Source organism: Rhinoraja longicauda, chromosome 2 (assembly GCF_053455715.1).
Source record: "Rhinoraja longicauda isolate Sanriku21f chromosome 2, sRhiLon1.1, whole genome shotgun sequence".
Classification (NCBI taxonomy): domain Eukaryota; kingdom Metazoa; phylum Chordata; class Chondrichthyes; order Rajiformes; family Arhynchobatidae; genus Rhinoraja; species Rhinoraja longicauda.
Window position 1 is genome coordinate 94,686,272 of NC_135954.1, and position 20,249 is coordinate 94,706,520.

Genomic DNA, 20,249 nt, shown 5'->3' on the forward strand with positions numbered 1-20,249 from the left:
TGGATCATTGGAGGCTGAGGAGAGACCTGATAGAAGTACATAAAATGATGAGAGGAATAGATAGGGTAGACAGTCAGAACCTTTATCCCTGGGTAGAAAGGTCTAAAGGTAACAGGCATAGCCTTGAGTCAGTGGGGAAAATTATAAAGGATATGTGCGGGCCAGGTTTTTATTTTACACACAATGGTGGGTGCCTGGAACACACTGCCAGGGGTGATGATGGAAGCAGATACAATAGTGATGTTTAAAAAGATTTTATATTGGCACATGAATAAACAGAAAATGGAAGAATATGGGTTTATGTGCAGACAGAGAAGCTTAATTTAATTTGGCATCATGTTTGACAATGACATAATGGGCTGTTTGGCCTGTCCCAGGGCAGTACTGTTCTATGAAAACTTAAAATACTCACTTCTTAGGTATCTGTACTTTTTTCCTGTTGGCAGCATTGAGAGAATAGCGTGGTCTGGGTGGAGTGGGCCTTTGATGATATTGCTGTCTACGTTTCCCCCGTGACCTGCGTTGGTTTTCTCTGAGATCTTCGGTTTCCTTCCACACTCCAAAGACGTACAGGTTTGTAAGTTAATTGGCATGGTATTAATGTAAAGTTGTCCGTAGTGTGTGTAGGGTAATGTTAATGTATGGGGATCGCTGGTCAGTGCGTACTCAGTGGGCCGAAGGGCCTGTTCCCGCACTGCATCTCTAAACTAAACTAAGACTACAAGTCTGGCGCAACTCAACAGACTGTCAATCTCCTTCCATTACTCTGACTCATTGTTACCTGTTATTCTTTCAACAATGGTGGTACTGTGAGCAAATTTAAAGATGGTGTTGGAGTTGTAATTGCTACACAGTTATGGGTAGAGAAAGTAGAGCAGGGAGCTGAGCATGCAGCCTTGAAGTGCTCCGGTGCAAAATTTCAGCAAGGAGGAGATGCTGTTGCCAATTTGTACTGATTGTGGTCTGCCAATGAGGAAGTTGAAGATCCAGGTGCATAGGGATGAGCAGAGACCCAGTTCTCCAAGTTCAACACAACTACATTTGCTCCCAATTCACAGTGGCCAATTAGATAGACAGAGTCTTACAGCGTGGAAACAGGCCCTTCGGTTCAACTTGCCCACACCGGCCAACATGTCTCATCTACACTCTGCCTGTATTTGGCATGTCTTATCGATTGTGCCTGTCTAAATGTTTCTTAAACGTTGCAAAGGTATCTGCTTCAACTCCTCTGGCAGCTGGTTCCATACACCCACCATACACATGTTGGTGTAAGTGGCAATAACGGCTACTCCTTTATTGATTGTAAAGCACTTTAGAATGCCCCTGGCAGTATTTAAAGGCAAATATTTTTCTTTGTTTTCCTCAGGAAACATGTATCCCACACTATAGTCTGAACTTCTCCAACGCTGTGGGCAACCTGTAGAAGGGCTTAGATGGTCATGTGGTGCGCCAACAATAAGAGATCATGCATGATAAAGCTCACAAGATGAGAGCACATGCTTTCTTCTCTGCCTTCGTGGTTTGAAGGTGAATTAGCATGAAAGGTTAACCTTAAGGAAATCTATTCCACGTGCAGAAGCTGTGATTAATCAATCCCCACACTGCAAAGCCAGACAACTATTAACACATGCATAAACTGGGACCTCATTTAGAAAGATCTTAGCTGTCAAAAATGTGCAATTTGCTTAATTTGGGACTGACGGGGAAGGTCCCAGTGGGCCAAGAAGTGATCAGATTTTAGTCTCAATGGCTGTATTGCAAAGAAATCGGGGAATTGCTGTGGAAATTGCTTTGCTTTAATCAAACTTAAAAGATGTTTATTTCTCCTTGGGACTGACTTTTCCATCTTAAGTTCATGTGATTTCATGCCCTGGAAAGCAAATTATGGATGCACATTGCTTCCATTTGAGCATTTTAGCTGTCAGGGTTCCGCTTCTGTCAACAAAGCTCTTCTATTGCTACAATGCTTGCCTGTCTAACATTACTGGTGCTAATTATTCACATTGTAGTCTTCTTCTGTGTTGCAAGAACTTCTAATCAATTCCCAAGAAACCCAAGTTAAATAGTGTTTGATATTAAGCAGGCTGGGACTCTATTCCTTGGAGCGCAGGAGGAAGAGGGGTGATCTTATAAAATCATGAGAGGAATAGATCGGGTAGACGCACAGTCTCTTGCCCAGAGTAGGGGAATCGATAACCAGAGGACGTAGGTTTAAGGTGAGGGGGGAAAGATTTAATAGGAATCTGACGGATAACTTCTTCACACAAAGGGTGGTGGGTGTATGGAACGAGCTGATAGACAATTAGACAGGTACGTGGACAGGACAGGTTTAAAGGGATATGGGCCAACACAGGCAGGTGGGACGAAGGGCCTGTTTCCATGCTGTACGACTATGATTCTAAAATGCACTCTGTTTTTGGGCTTCCTTGTGTGATGCATCCTTACCTGGAAACTGTTTTCTCACACTCCAAGGTGTGGGAAGAATATGTTTTGTCTTCAGGGGCAGAATTACACCCATATATCGGGGGTTCTTTCTATGTGCTTCCAGACTATGCATAACCGAGTTTGACTCTCTTTTGCCAGCATTTGAGCAACAGGTGTTGTTCAATGAGTGGATTATTTGGAATAAAACATTTGAGATAATGATCGATAAAGATACCTACCTGGTGATATTTGCAGCTGGTAACATTAGTGCAAAAAAAAAATCTTGGAATTGTAAGATGCATTCAGTTTCAGTACACAAGACAGGGTTTCCTCTGTGTCCTTTCTTAACTTTGCATCTTTACCATCTCTCCTTCCAATACCCATCGTGTTCATTAGGACTGAGAGGATTCATTGAGGTGGTTGGCTGGTGACATCACTGGCAAGTTCGCTGGTTCAATGGAATTTATTTCCACTCCATTTGGCCAACTGCCCAAAGTGACTTAAGACCTACCAATCCGGAAACTGCTTTGTGCATTCCCCTTCAATCGTAGAATAAACACCATTCAGGAACTGTTTTCTTTTCCTCTGCTCTTGAGACAGAGAGAGAGACTCAGATTAATTCCGTTGAATTTACAGTGTGGCCATTAGCTTAATTCTTTTTAAAGAGACTGAACAACAATAATTGCAAGGAACGTTAAGATACTGCCTAGATTACAACTAGCAAAGCTCTACCAAGGTAACCTGGTGAAAATTTGAAGATCACAGTATCCAAGTGTATTTGATATGAGGTTATAGTCTAATCTAGTGTCAGTACCAGACTTTGTAAATGTCAATGTTAATGGCAACTGAGAAATTATGAATGGAATTTATTGTGGATAAATAACTTAAAAAATAAATATTTTTCTGTGTTGGCCAATTAAATAACTTGTGCTGTCTCTGCGAATAAAAAAGAGAGGGATACAGAGAAAACATTATATAAGCTGAACTATCACATGAAAAACACTATATCTGATGTGAGACCCGGGAATCGGCAACCTTGCCAAAAACTAGGCTATCTGACAAAAGAAGTTGGGATCTAAGAGAAGTTTGCTTTGCTTCTGTGAAAAGAGAGCCTGTCACATAGAAAGTGGAAGAAGTGGGGCACTCACTGCCATTGACAGGAAGTCTGAATAACAGTTGCCAAGGCCAAGTTACTGCTGTGAGAATCAATCAGCTTCGCTTTCCCTCATTGAGTTTTTTTTCCAGCTCGGTCCGAAGAACAGGAAGGAGATGAAAAGCGTAGCTTCCAAGAAACCAATCGTGCCAGGGAGAGGAGGACTATTACTCAATCTTCAAATACCATAAAGTTTGCAAGTAGGCAAACATCAGCAAAGTTGTGTTGCCTCCATAGAGTTGTGAAGGTGCTCAGATTCCAAATTTCTGGTTAATAAAGACACAAGCTTATTGGATGAACCAAAATAGCATCTTCCAAAAATGGTAAAATGGACATTAGCAGTCAATGTTCCAGCAGAAGATGAGGGCAATCTAAAGTGCAAACTTCCAATGTCGCTCTTGATGTTTGTTCAAAATCTGTAGCTAGCGAGATTTGCATGATCGTTTTCAAATGTGACCTTATTTTTCCACGGCATTCATTAGTACTGTCTTTTTTTTATATAACTGCCCCACACTTCTTCACAAGAATGTTACTAAAACATTATCTGACACCAAACGATGGAAGAAACTATCAGGACATGTGACAAAATCTATTGACAAAGACATAGGTTTTAAGGGTTGAAACCTTGGCATTGTTACTCCCAAGTCAACGCATCAGACACCAAAGCTGATTTAAAATATGTAGAAAGGAACTGCAGATGCTGGCATATAGACACAAAGTACTGGAATAACTCAACGGGTCAGGCAGCATCTGTGGAGAAAAAAGGATGGGTGACGTTTCGGGTCTGGACCCTACTTTCAGTCTGAAGAAAGGTCCCGACCTGAAAAGTTACCCACCCATTTTCTCCACAGATGCTGCCTGACCTGCTGAGTTACTCCAGCTGATTTATAATAGTTCATTTGAGAAATTTTCTATTTATACATCACTGAAACAGTTGTTGACATCAATGTGAGCCTCCATCCTTTCTCAATTAAGCCATTAATTAGTTTTATGTTTAACCTGGATCTCAAATAAATGGAGATGCTCGTTTTGTATGGACATCCACCATTTGCTAATATACGGTAATCACTGACACCTCCTCCATGATAATTCTCAACATTGGTGCCCCGCAAGGAAGTGTTCTGTGTCCCCTACTATACAACCTATATACTTACAATTTAGTGGCCAAATTTGGCTCTATCGATCTAGATGTTTGCAGATGACGCCACTTCGTAACATGGTGTCAGGACATCTCCCTCAAATTCAACGACGAAGGAGCTAGTTATCAACTTTAGGAAGTGTGGTGGAGTACATGCCCCGATCAGCATCAATAGTGTGGACATGGAAATTGTTGAGAGTTTCAAGTTCCTTTGCATTAATATCACCAACGATCTTTCGTGGACTAATCACGTTGAAGCGACAGCCAAGAAGGCAAACCAATGCCTCAACTTCCTCAGGAGACAGGAAATTCAGCGTGTCTCCAATGAATCTTACAAATTTATAGCGTAAATAGCATGGATACAGGCCCTTCGGTCCAACTTGCCCATGTCAACCAGTATGCCACATCTACACTAGTCCCAACTGCCCGCTTTTGGCCCGTACAGCATCTTCCCCTCTTTTCAGATTTCTGAACAATCCTTCCATAAGGTGGGGACATTGGAACGTTGTCCATGGAACTGATGCACTACAGTGCCGAGAAATATATTTTGCTATCTTCGTCATTCCTCTACCTATTGTACTCGAGTTTGACTTGAAAGTATTTATGAATGATATTTGGTTTAGTGATACAGGCCCTTCGGCACACCAGGTCCACACTGACCATTGATCACCAGTACACTAGTTCTATATCCGGGGCAATTTACAGAAGTCAATTAACCTACAAACATGCACACCTTTTATATGTGTGAGGAAACCGGGGCACCCGGAGAAAACCCAAGCGGTCACAGGGAGAACGTACAAAGTCTGCACAGATAGCACCCATCCTCAGGATCGAACCCGGATCTCTGGTTCTGTGAGGCAGCAGCACTACTGCTGTGCCATTGTGCTGTCTATCTGATTTGATAGTATACAAAACAAAGCTTTTACTGTATCTCTGTACACGTGACAATATACCTAAACGTATACCTATTGAATTTACTCAAAACTGCAGTAAATAAGCAAACTGCTGCAGGAACAGTGCGTTGAGCACCATCTCTGGGGTGAAAGGAAATGTCAACGATTTGGGTTGAGACTGCATTAAAATTACACCAAAGGGGGCAAAGCTCGTCTGGTGAAGAGCAAGTAAGGACAGGCGATGGCCATTACACACTCTATGTGGATGTGCAGGGGCATGTTTTCGTCCAAAAAATAAAAACAAGGTAAAGGACACCTGTATACATTCACCCCATAACTCTATAGATGCAAATGTGCAAGTTTCCAAAGTAAGATAAATTTAAATTCATGCACATACTCCAAAGAAAGGTTTGGCTATCTCTTTATATCAGGACTGGCATTTCATCAAGAATAACCAAGGGCTACTATTCAGCTTGAATGTACTCAAGCCACAAAGAGCAAATTGCAGAATGTAATAACCCAAATCTTGTGGGAGACAGGAGACTTGTGGCATGTGCTGCTCATTTAAAAAAATATTTGCACTGCAAGTTTCTGGAAGTATAATCTGATAATGGTGCCGCAAGGGCAACAGGGCATCTGGGACCTTTGCATACAATTGGTCTATCTCCTGAAGGAATGTAATTTAGAGGTTGTGATATAGAAGTACAATCAACTAGGCTTTGGTATTCAACCATGCCTGGAAAAAGAAGCAGAGGGAGAAAAAATATGGGATTCGCAAAAGGCAAACAGGTTTTAAACAGCAACAAGAAATTATTGCTAGCAGGGAAGGATACAGCCATTCAAACGATTCAACATTAGAGCCAAAGAAGTTGGATTTGTGTTATTCATGAGCACATTGTTCAAAGCATACCTATAGGAACCCGAGACAAACATATATTTTGCATTCAGGAAGTGCCAGGTAAGTAGGGAGGTGGTGGTTTGGGAGATGCAGTGGATGGGAGGGGTCAGTGGTGGCATAGGCAGCATATTATTCCAATATGTCACACATAATGAATCTCTTCTTCACCTGATGTTGGTGACCAATGAATCCCAATCCCAATATATGTTATGAGCTCACTTTTCCAGAAATACATGGGCAAAATGTTTTTTTTAAACAAAGGCAGAACTATTGACCTTAATGACTGAAAGACACAAAATGTTGGAGTAACTCAGCAAGTCAGACAGCATCTCCAGAGAACATGAAAAGATAATGTTTCGGGTCGGGACCCTTTTTCAGAAAGAATCTCTGCTGAATTTCTCCAGCATTTTGTGTCTTTCTTTTGTGTAAACCAGCATCTGTTTTGATGTAATTTGATGTAAAAAAACAGTAATTTTGATGCTTATTTAATGCTTTTGTTGTTGGACTGTGGGTGATTGAATTAACATTTTGTTCAAGATGGCCGCGCCGTTGTGTTTGGCTGCCTGCCACTGTATGTTTCTTTTTTTTTTTTTTTCCTAGTCAGATGTGCAGCACTTTGGTCAACGTGGGTTGTTTTTAAATGTGCTATACAAATAAATTGACTTGACTTGACTTGACTTGTTGCTCCTTTACATTATTAGATCCCAATGATTGACCAGGTACAGATATTCATTGCCCTACTGTGATAGCCATCTTGTATTTATCCCTGCATAGATTCTATCTACTGAGCATTCTAATGCTATGTCAGAGTATGGGAAGGAGATTGAAAGTCTGATTGAATGGTGCCAGAACAACAATCCTGCTCTCAATGATAGCAAAACTAAGGCACTGATGGTTGACTTCAGTAGGGGAAAGCCAAAGATCCACAAACCTGTCTTCATCAATGGGACAGTTGTGAAGAGTCAACAACTTCAAATTCCTGGGAATGCATATGTCTGAAGATCTGTGCTGTGCTCGGCACATTGATGCAATCACAAAGCTAGCTCATCAATGCCTCTGTTTCTTTGGGAAGATTGAGAGGCTCAGTATGCCGACAGATATTCTGTTGAACCTCTGCAGATGTACAGTAGAGAGCATACTGGCTGGCTGCATCACTGACTGGTTGGGCAATTCAAAAGCCCAGGAACGAAGGAGAGTACAGAGAGTGGTAGCACTGCTTGGTCCATCACGGGTGCAGATCTCGCCACAAAGGGATCAGTCAGAGGCAGTGCTTCAAAAAGGCCCCAATATCAAAGACCCCCACCACCTGGGTGATGAGAAGATGGTACAGGAGCCTGAAGAGCGTGACCACCAGGTTCGCTTCTGCTTCTTCCCAACAACCATCGAACACTACACATTAACCTCAGCAACTATGAACTTCTATAGACTGTCTCAGGTTGCACAAAAGACTGGTTTTCACACTAGTATTACAGCAATTTCAGATTAATTTAGCTTAGATACAGCGCGGAAACAGGCCCTCGGGCCCACCGACCAGCCTATCAGCCTGTGCACTAGCACTATTCTACTCATGGGACAATTTGTACCAAAACCATTCATTACAAACAAGTACGTCTTTGGAGTGTAGGAGGAATCCAGAGCACCTGGGGAAAACCGACACAGTCGCAGGGAGAAGGTACAAACTCCGCACAGACAGGACCCATAGTCAGGATCAAACCTGGGTCTCTGGCGCTGTAAGGCAGCGATTCTACCGCTGTGCCATAAAAATTATTGAATTTAAATTAAAAAATATATATAATCTATGTATTGCATTTGCAGGTCTGTTAAGCTGCTGCAAGAATCTCACAGTTCCGTTATTGGTACACATGACAATAAAATACTCGACTTCATGACTCAGAAAATCTCTGAACATTCTCTGTTTCACCAGATTTGTTTAGCGGATAAAAGATTAGAATTTGTTGCATGGCATCCAAAAATCAAATAAATGGAAATACGTGCAAGAACTACCATGAGTCACATCCTGTAATGTTACATCCATGGTGGAAATGCATCCAGCTCTTCTCGCACCTAAGAGGGATTATACTTGGTTGTGATCTGACTCCATATGGGATCGGGATGGGAGATAGTCATCAAACTGCTCATGCTTTTAAACTAGTCCTACTCCCAGCGTTTTTATTTGCACACATTGGTATTCAGTGGGATGTAAAGCTTATGTTGCATATGGTTTCCAGATGACTCTGCTTTGCAGCCACATGACTTCCGCTCCCTACAATGACACCTTGCTAACATTCTGTCTTTATCTTGGGGTCATGCAGACGATGCAATGAATGAGGCTTTAAATCTTTGATGACTTCCTCCCCTATACGATTAACCTTCAGCAATGGTTCTTAGGAAAACCAATGCATTTGCAAATGTGAAGAATGGAAAAGAAAAAGAGTTATAAGTAATGTGATCTTACCTTGGCTGTGGCAGAATCTCTTGAGTCCATAAAATGTGTAAATCTAGCTCGATTGAATCCGCTGGAAATGAAGCAACCATGATATCCAACAGTTATGGACAATATGGAGATTTGAGCTGCCAAGAGATCATTTTATGCATTTGGTTCTGTTGCAGCAATTTACTTGGGTACTGAAGTTACCGTATGATGTGCTTGTGCCTTTTTATATATACCAGTTGGTTTCTGCTGCCTTGATTTATCTTTCCATGATGCAGGAGCAAGGCTGTGACAATGAAGGCCCAATGTGATCTGCTTCATTCCATTCAAGGAATTCGCAAATATATGATGAGTCCTTTTATTGTAGATTGTGGCACCAGTAGATTCCCCAAATTTTCACATGTCTTCGACCTCACCCACAGCAGCAATATGGACTCCCTCTTCCCCAAGATTGTTTTGTTTCTCCATCTTGTGACTTCCTCGAGTGACATTGACCACATTGTTCATCTTAAGAAATATATGTACTCACATACTTGTCCTCCTCAGCTTAGAAACACCTGATTTACATAAAGCTTTTGACACATGAACAATGTTTAGGAGAACGGTGGGATGGATTTGCTGGCTGCTGCAGGGGACTGAGGCATCTTCTGTCATGTGAGAACTCAGCTTGAGGCCTCATTTCTGACTTTAAACTGTTCTCAGGAATGGAACCCTGCTGTAACCTGGGGAACAACCTGTACTAGTCTCTCATCTCAAAGCCACCCTACAAATTGGACGTTCACTGCCTGCCAGCTTCTCTGCTTTATCCGAGGAACCCTGTTCTGTTTTTTTGCACGATTATTGTCTTGGCGCTCCTTGAGTAGCAACATCCCAAATTCCATTCTAAAGCAGTCTCTGGGGGTTCCTTTGTGTTGCTGGTTACATGAGGAAATAAACAGATTTCTTGTCAAAACATCCACTGTTAAAGGGCAGTGTCCCTCAACCAAATGGCAACCCACTGATACAACAATGTATAAACTTACTACCACATGGTACAGAGTTCTTAAAGTCACACATGTGCCATGTTCCACTTCAATCATTCTGCTGATGATCTGGGATCACATCAGTTGGTTTATAAGTGAAACCATGTGGAAAGTCGAGGATAAGATACACAGCACAATTCATTTCCTGAACATCCGAGCACCATTAGAATGAACAAAGGATACAAATGTGCCAGCCACTCAAAAGGCCCAGTCGAGAAGCACAAAGAGGGACATTTTCCGACTCAGACAAATATACCCCACATGCTGTCAAAATACACTGCACCATTCCTAACTCCACTTGCACCATGAACCATTTTAACTGGTGACTGGCTGCTTAATTCTCCACTGTTTATGGTGCATCTTTGTTCATCTTTCCTGCTGGCATTTTTCTTCACCCTCCTCAACATTTACTGTCCCCCAGTACTGTCACCCAAATCGAGCCTTGACGCACCCCCAAATCAATGTCTGAGTGAGGCCACGTGCAAATTGGAGGAACAACACCTCTCATTTTGCTCGGGCAGCTCACAACCCAGCGGTATGATTGTTGATTTCTCTAATTTTGAGTAACTCATTGCCACAGAGGGCTGTGGAGGCCAAGTCAGTGGATATTTGAAGGCATAGGCTGACATATTCTTGATTAGAACAGGTGTCAAGGATTATGGGGAGAAGGCAAGAAAATGGGATTAGGAGGCAGAGATCAGACATGATTGAATGGCAGAGTAGACTCGATGGGCTGAATGGCCGAATTCTACTCCAAGAACTTGTGAACCCCTCCCCCTCCTTGCTCAGGCCCTGCTTTAGCCTTCCCATGATCTCGGGACCACCCTTGGAACTGCTGTTAGCACCTCTGGGTTTTTCCCCAGATTAGCAAAAGCCTTTACTCACCATTGTGGAGTTTCCATGTAATTTCTAGCAAAGATTTGGCAGAGCAAGATGATCTTCTCCCCTGATTTTCAGTGGCAGTAAAACTGCAAATCCAGCAACAACAGAGAACCCTAGAGAGAGATGCTGGTTGTGCTCAAACAATGGTGGGGAATCACTATATTCTAGAGATTTGCTCTCTGTGGCATTTCACTTAATGTCATGAGTTTGCCTGCCAACGTGTACATTAATAATGGTGCAATTAATATATTACTTCTCTCAAACAAAATGCTATTCCCTGGATGGGTAATATTTGGCTTTTTAACGTACACAATTTTTTCCTTAAAAATAGATATGTGGGACAAGCAACAAAATCTGAGGAGTCAATTCATCCAAACATAATTAATCCAGTAATATTTTGGGCAGTGCCTGTTTTCCTGAGTATCCACTTAAAGAAGCTGTAGCTCCAGTGAAGCATTTAAACAATGACAAGTTGCATTAATCGTTTTGTATCAACACTTGTTTGTTTTAGATGTAAGATGCAACACATTTTTCCTTTTAAAATGTACACATAAAAGCCTTATTTTATTCACTTCAATGACTTATAGTTCATTGCTTTTTTTTCATTCTTGATGTTTCTGTTGAAGCAGGGGGACAGTCTGCCCATTGCATTTTCTCAGCTATTGCCAGCATAAAATCATTAATTTTTGCAGTGAAGCTTCCCTTCCTCTTTGTGTCATCTCTTCCTCTCCTGAAAGCACTTTCAGGTTTTCCAAACAGCCTCTCTTTATGTGAAGATGAAGCCGTTTTTGCAGCTGGATGTCCTTGTAGACAAAGTGCTTTGTGATTCCAGATTAAAGGGGCTCTTTCCTGATATGACAAGGACGTCCTCTGTCTGTGAGAGCAAGGACCCTAAGTGAAACGAGCTTGGGAAGCGGGCAATGTTCTAAGTGGGCACAGATCCACCAAACAAAATGGGTCCCTCATTTGGCATCAGTTTGTGGGCATGGTTCCCACCGTTATCAGGTTGCGGAAAAGTTGAGGTACAATGGCATCATGGTTAATCAACTGGTCCCGAAATTAGGAGTAGTGAACCACGCTGAGGGATCTGTGGGAATTTAAACAAGTTAATTATAGTCTGGTTAGAGTAGTCTTTGGAGCGTACTATTCAACTACTAGGGTATGGTTAAAAAACTCAATCAGTTCACTTAAAGGAAGGAAATTTGGTTCATATGTGATTCTAAGCTCACAGCCATGGGGTTACCTCTTTGTTGAAGTCATCAAGGAAGCCACTCAGTTCAAGGGCAGTCAGGGATTGAATAATTGCTAGCATTATCTGCACTGCCCACATCCTGTGAATGAAGAAAATTATTGTAATTTTTCTCTATTACTAAAATGAGATATATATTATCATTTGCAACACGTACAAGTATATTGTGAAATGTAAAGTTTAAAGTGCATGTTTATTTGATTTGATTTGTGCCAACATTTCCTTTTCCAAAATAAACTGATTAGTTTTCAGGTTGCGCCCAGCCTGAATGTTCTTGTGGCAAGTTATCCCTGCATTAATTAAGTCAGTTGAGGTAATCTCCCAGTAGGTAGACTTGAGGGGAATGCAGTAACGCCCATATACTTCAAAGACAGGATTGTGTGCAACTTGAAGGGGATGGTTGCACACCCATTTCTCCCTTTCCCCCTGTCCACCTATATCCTTTCCTGTGGCTTCACATTTCACACTTATTCTGTCATTGTCTCCTACTTTTCTCCTCTTTTCATCTCTAGCCTTTGTCCAATTATCTGCCAATCACCCCCCCCCCCCCCCCCCATCCATCTATCACTTGCCAGGCTTTGTCCCTCCCCCAAAGAGAGACACAAAATGCTGGAGCAACTCAGCAGGTCAGGCAGCATCTCTGGAGAAAAGGAATAGGTGCCGTTTCTGGTCAAGACCCTTCTTCAGACTAAGAGTCAGGGCACAGGGAAACTAGAGGTATAAAAAGGTTCAGAACAAATCAGAGTCGGCACCGATAACAAAGGAAAGACTGAGCTCACATTGTTGGCTGTGGAAGAGGTGACAACGAAGGGATATATGAATGAATGTTGGGGTTGTTGCAGTGTTAGTGGAGGGCTGTACGTTCAGAGGGGGAGAGGCTTCCACCCCTCTTCCAGCTTTCTTCCTACTACAATCAGTCTGAAGAAGGGTGCCGAGCTGAAACGTCACCTATCTGTGTTTTCCAGAGACGCTGTCTGACCAGCTGAGTTACTCCAGCAATTAGTGTCCATTTTTTTGTGGGTAAACTAGCACCTGCGGTTCTTTATTCCTACATCTTGAAGGAGATTATGTTTTCCTATACAGTATCCATTGGACATCTGGGACAAATCCAAAGCTACACATATCTGTACATCACCAATTGTAGTTAGTCCATCATTCTTTTCCATCAACTGATGTTTTAGTTACGAGCTGCTAGATACCCAACGCTGTTGCTAATCCCAATTGGGAAACCTATTGTAGCCCAGCTCCAGTCACAAGAGCACCGACAATGCGGCAAAAGATGAAATGGAAATCTGCAATTCATCCGGTACATGACATCAAAGGGTTCTGCGAGCACTTGCCTGGGGGCTAAATAAATGGACGTGACTTGATTCTTATGTGGAGTTAGAAAAAGCGCTAAGAACTTAGAGAGATATATCTGTCACTATGTATTTGTGTGATGCAAAAGGAACTGGGAGAAGCCCACATTGCAGTAGATTTGGCAGATGACAACTTCAATGAGATTACATTAAAGGGAGAACTACTGCCCGAGTTTCTCTGACATCAGTCGCCAATACCCATGGGTTCAACCATTTCATTGTGTTCTGTATTCTTTGTGCAAAATACATGAGTTTGTATTGTACCAATTAAAAGAAAAGTGATTACTTTGCATAATATAAAACTTAATACAAAACACAAGACATCAGCCAACTGCATAAATGTATAGAAGCAAAAGCAGATTCCTTGGCCCAGTCTCTGAACTTAACCTGTATACAGTAAAACATTCTCATTAATTTTAACACCCAACGTATCTTCAATCTGTTTTCTTGTATGCAGCAATCTAAATTGATTAGCATAATTTAGATTGCTGGATATCCAAATTATATCAGATATAATGTTGAATTTTAATCACAAAACTGTGTCTCCCTCTTTCGCTCTGTTTTAGATTATCTCGTATTTAGTCTCATGCTTATGGCTTCTCAATTACTGGCTATGACCAATTTCCATCAAATAGCCCTGTAGTCTGAAATAATAGATAATGCAGGAAACACTCAGTAATTCAGGAAGTACCTGCAGAGAGAGAAACAGTTTACATTTCAGGCTTGGAACACTTCGTCAGAACTGGAAAAGGAAAAGAAATTTCAGTAGGAAAGACAAGTTGATCCTAACTTTGATCAGCGAGGTTAGTTGATCTACCAATTTTCCTTACACAATATGACGCCAATCATCTCCTTCAAGTTGTACGCAATCCTAACTTAAAATAGGGTTGTGAAATTTATTCAGATGCTTTTTTGGAAAATCTGATCTTGTGACTACTTCAGGCAGATTAAGTACTGCTTCACAGCTCAGCAACCTGGCTTCCAGTGACATGTGTGGAGTTTATATATTCTCTGTGAGCACCGGGGTTTCCTCCAACATCCCAGAGATGTGCAGATTGTCAGGTTGATTGGTCCCTGTAAATTGCCCTAGTAAGTAAGTGAGAGGTAGAATCGTGTTGGGGAAAGGGGGAGAAAGAGCGGAATTCTCTACCACAGGTCTGTAATGGTCAAATATTGTAAATATATTCAAGGTAAACGATTTCAGGGAATAAAAGGCATGAAGAGTGATAGGGACAGGGACAGAATAGGTATTAAAGTATTGAGTAGGACGATGATGAACAGGTACTTTGGATCTGTCTTCACTAAGGAAGACACAAATAATCTCCCAGATGTACTAGATGATCTAGGGGGGTAGAGGAATGAAAGAAATCTGCATTGGCGAGAAATAGTATTGGGTAGACTGATGGGACTGAAGGTTGATAAATCCCCAGGGCCTGATGGTCTGCATCCCAGGGTACAGGGAGGTGGCTCTAGAAATAGTGGACGCATTGGTGATCATTTTCCAATGTTCAATAGATTCAGGTTCAGTTCCTGTAGATTGGAGGATAGCTAATGTTATCCCACTTTTCAAGAAAGGAGCGAGAGAGAAAACGGGGAATTACAGACCAGTTAGCGTGACATTGGTGGTGGGGAAGATGCTGGAGTCAATTATTAAAGAGGTAATAACGGTGCATTTTGATAGCAGTTAAAGGATAAGTCCAAGTCAGCATGGATTTATGAAAGGGAAATCATGCTTGACTAATCTTCTGGAATTTCTTGAGGATGTGACAAGTAAAATGGATGAAGGGGAGCCAGTGGATGTAGTGTATCTAGACTTTCAGAAAGCCTTGAATAAGGTCCCGCACGGGAGATTGGTGAGCAAAATTTGAGCACATAGTATTGGGGGTAGAGTGTTGACATGGATAGAGAATTGGTTGGCAGACAGTAAGCAAAGCGTAGGAGTAAAGGGGTCCTTTTCAGAATGGCAGGCAGTGGACTGCCGCAAGGCTCACTGTTGGGGCTATTCACCATATATATATTAATGATTTGGATGAAGGAATTAGAAGTAACACTAGCAAGATTGCAGATGACACAACGCTGGGTGGCAGTGTGAACTGTGAAGAGTGTGTTAGGTTGCAGGGTGACCTGGACAGGTTGAGTGAGTGGGCAGATGCAGTATAACGTAGATAAATGTGAGGTTATCCACTTGTGGCAAAAACAAGGCGGCAGATTATTATCTCAATGGTGTCAGGTTACGTAAGGGTGAAGTGCAGCGAGACCTGGGTGTCCTTGTACACCAGTTACTGAAAGTTGGTGTGCAGATACAGCAGGCAGTGAAGAAAACTAATGGCGTGTTGGCCTTAATAACCAGAGGATTTCAGTATAGGAGTAAAGAGGTTCTTCTGCAGTTGTATAGGGCCCTGGTAAGACCACATCTGGAGTATTGCGTTCAGTTTTGGTCTCCTAATTTGAGGAAGGACATCCTTGTAATTGAGGCAGTGCAGCGTAGGTTCACGAGATTGATCCCTGGGATGGCGGGACTGTCATATGAGGAAAGATTGAAAAGACTGGGCTTGTATTCACTGGAGTTTAGAAGGATGAGAGGGGATCTTATAGAGACATATAAAATTATAAAAGGACTGGACAAGCTAGATGCAGGAAAAATGTTCCCAATGTTGGGGGAGTCCAGAACCAGGGGCCACAGTCTTAGAATAAAGGAGAGACCATTTAAAAATGAGGTGAGAAGGAACTTTTTCACCCAGAGAGTTGTGAATTTGTGGAATTCTCTGCCACAGAGGGCGGTGGAGGCCAAATCACTGGATGGATTTAAGAGACAGCTAGATAGCACTCTAGGGACTAGTGGAATCAAGGGATATGGGGAGAAGGCAGGCACGGGTTACTGATTGTGGATGATCAGCCATGATCACACGGAATGACGGTGCTGGCTCGAAGGGCTAAATGGCCTCCTCCTGCACCTATTTTCTATGTTTCTATGAACCATAAATTTAAAGAGGAGGAAAATTTAAAGAAGATTTGCAAAGCAATTTTTTAAAAACATAGCGAGTGGTTAAGTGCCTGAAATGTGCTGCCAGGGCATAGAGAAAACAGATACGATAGTGACATTTAAGAGGCATTTAAACACATGAACAGGCGGGGAATAGAGGGATGTGGATCATGTGCAGGCAGATGTGATTAATTTAATATGGCATCATCGTCAGCACGTACCTCATAGGCTGAAGGGCATGTTCTAGCACTATATTGTTTTATGTTCAACGATCATTACGAAGCATGCACAAAGGTATTACTAACTACTCCTATTTTTGTTTGTGGGATAAATCGGGGCACTTAGTCTCCTATACAAATCACTGGTTCTGAAGTATTGAAAGGCTGGAGATGAAAGTAACATGTTTTTACACAAGTGATTAGGGTCTGGAATGTACTAACAGGGGTTAGAGAAACAAAGAGCTGCAGATGCTGGTTAATACACAAAAGGAATTAACAAAATGGTTAATACACAAGAGCTGCAGATGCTGGTTAATACACAAAAGTGCTGGAATAACTGCAGTTCAGGCTTTGAAAGGCTGGTCCTCTCACACATCAAATCCAGCATCCCTGCCTCACTGGACTTGCATCAATTCGCATACAGGGCAAACAGATCCACAGAGGACGCCATCTCTCTGGCTCTTCACACTGTCCTGACTCACCTGGAGATACAGGGCACGTACGTGAGGATGCTATTCATAGACTAGCTCTGCCTTCAACACGGTCATCCCCACCAAGCTCATCACCAAACTCTACCAGCTAGGCCTCAGCTCGTCGTTATGCGACTGGATCCTGAATTTCTTGATGGAGCGACCGCAGGCAGTGAGAATGGGCCCGCACCTGTCCTCCACTATCACCCTGAGTACCGGCACAACACAGGGCTGTGTTTCTACTTCCTATCACACACGACTATGTTCCTGCATTCGACACCAACACCATTGTCAAGTTTGCAGACGACACAACGGTGATCGGGCTGATCACCAACGGTGATGAAACACACTACAGAGCGGAGGTGCAGAACCTGGCGGACTGGTGCTCAGATAACAACCTGTTTCTAAACACCTCCAAGACCAAGGAGCTGATCATCAACTTCCGAAGGTCACATAATGGGGAATACGCTCCGATCTTTATCAACGGGGACAGTGTGGAGAGATTGTCCAGCTTTAAGTTTCTGGGCATTCACATTTCAGAGGACCTCACATGGTCCACTAACACCGCTGCGATGGTCAAGAAGGCGCAGCAACGGCTGTTCTACCTGAGAACACTGAAAAAGTCTGGTCTGCCCCAAGAGCTGCTGACGACCTTCTACCGCTGCATCATAGAGAGCATCCTAACGCATGGCATCCCTGTGTGGTATCTCAGCTGCACGGAGGCAGAGGGGAGAGCTCTTCAGCGGGTAGTCCATAGAGCTCAAAAGATTAGCGGAACACAGCTACCAGCTTTGGAGGGCATCTACAATGCACGATGCCTCAGAAATGCCACCAGCATTCATAAAGACTCCTCACACCCCTGCAACAGTCTGTTCGAACTTCTACCATCTGGCAGACGCTACAAGTCCTTCTACGCCCGCGCCTCCAGACTCAGGAACAGCTTCATCCCCAGGGCCATAGCTGCTCTGAACCAGTCCTGCTGAGTCGGATGGTCACGTCGCACAGCGACCCGGCACAGACCTATTTGCACTTTATTCTGTTTTAAAACTGTTTCTAATTTTGTTTCTCTGGGTTGTCTAAATTTATGTTGATTAGCTAATTAATTTATTGCATCGTATGGAAGTCGCATTCCCAATCTCGTTGTACCCGTCCGTGTACAATGACAATAAAGATATATTGTATTGTATTGTAGGCAGCATCTCTGGAGAACATGGATAGGTGACTTTTTGGGTTGAGGCTACCTCTTCCAGCTTTCTCTCTCTCTCCTCCCCCCCCCTCCCCCCGCAACCAGTCTGAAAAAAGGTCTCGACCCGAAATGTTACCTATCCCTGTTTTCCTGGGGTAGTATTGGCAGCAGCTTCACTTAAGTTCAAAGAGGAATTGGAGAACTACTTGCATGGAAACAAACTGTAGTAACAGAAGTTAGTTGGATTGTACTTCGAACCACAATGGACTCATCTGGTCAAATGCCCTCCTTCTATACTGCAATCATTCCTTGATTCTATGAAAATATTTTACACCCATCATTTTGAGTGTAGCAGTGAAAACTGCAAAGACTATGGAAACCTGAATATACAGGACAACATTATGGAAGCCAGCACTCCCGAGACTAAAAAGTGTGTAGGAAGGAACTGCAGATGCTGTTTTACATCGAAGATAGACACAAAATGCTGGAGTAACTTAGCGGGTCAGGCGACATCTCTTGAAAAAAGGAATAGGTGATTTTTCGGGTCTGAAGAAGGGTCTCCACCCAAAACATCACCTATTCCTTTTCTCCGGAGAAGCTGCCTGACCCGCTGAGTTATTCCAACATTTTGCAGGAATTTTTATAATTAAGTTTGGGTTGCAAATGTTTCAATTGCCATCCCAAACAAATAAAAGGCTTCTATTTATATCGTCTTTAAACAACCACAGGATATTCATCACCAATGCAGTGCCATTGCTGTCATAATGTACAAAGCTCAGTTCATAAACGTAATAATGTATAAACCTCACCCATCATACAAGAGCACCTCTGCTTGAATGCTTCACTGCACTCTCGTGTCTCGGTTTTTCTCTGGAGGTCCTGCCAGGCCTAAGTATATCAGATTTTCAAAAATTGCAATATTTTGCTTTTATGACCATATTTTAATCTGGTGCCTCCATTCCTTCTCTGTGGTTGTCCTACTATCCCTTCACTCCATAAATACTTTAGTTTCATTTGGAGATACAATATGGAAACAAGCCCTTCTGCCCACCGAGTTCACACCGGCCATCTGCAACCTGTTCTCTAGTTCTAATTTTATAGAGGCCAATTAACCTACAAACCTGCACATACTCGGTCCTTCCCCAAGCGCATACTCTGTGCCTTTACACTGCCCCAACATTGCTAGCAACTGCAATGCCCTCTCACTCATCAGACACAGCGGCACAGAATTTACAACACCGATGGTCTAAATCAGGGGTGTCAAACTTATTTTAGGTCACAGGCCGGAATGGGCAAAATGTGACTTCATGCGGGCCGGATCAGTTGTGCACGCGCAAACACACGCGCACCTCTCCCACAGCTTTCGTTGCCTTCGTTTTTTCAACCTGCTCTCATGTGTCTCAGTCTCTGCTATAACTACAAAGTGTTTCAATTTACAAATTTTGTTTGTTATGAAGAAGATTGCCAAGCAAGTTTTACTTTTATGATTGGTATTTAAGCCCTAGATAGAGTGGATGTGGAAATAATGTTTCCAGTAATAGGAGTCTATGACCAGAGGTCACAGCATCAGAATAAACGGTCATACATTCAAAATGGAGATGAGGAGGAATGGGTGGGAAATCTGTGGAATTCATTGCTACAGACACCGGTGGAGGCCAAGACATTGGGTATTTTTGAGGCACAGATTGATAGGTCTTGATTAGGTTAGAGGGAGAAAGAAGACAATAGAATGTGGTTGAGAGAGAAAATAGATCAGCCATGGTTGAATGGCAAAGTAGACTTGATGGCCTAAATGGCCTAATTCTGTTCTCCTGCCTTACAGTCTTCCTACATTGTTAATGTTTTGCCCACAATGGGCTGGCTGGGTGGTGAACAGCCAAACAGCAGCTACTAGGCATGGTGAAAGATAGTCTGTCCATCATCTCACCTGTAGGCCCCGCTCCC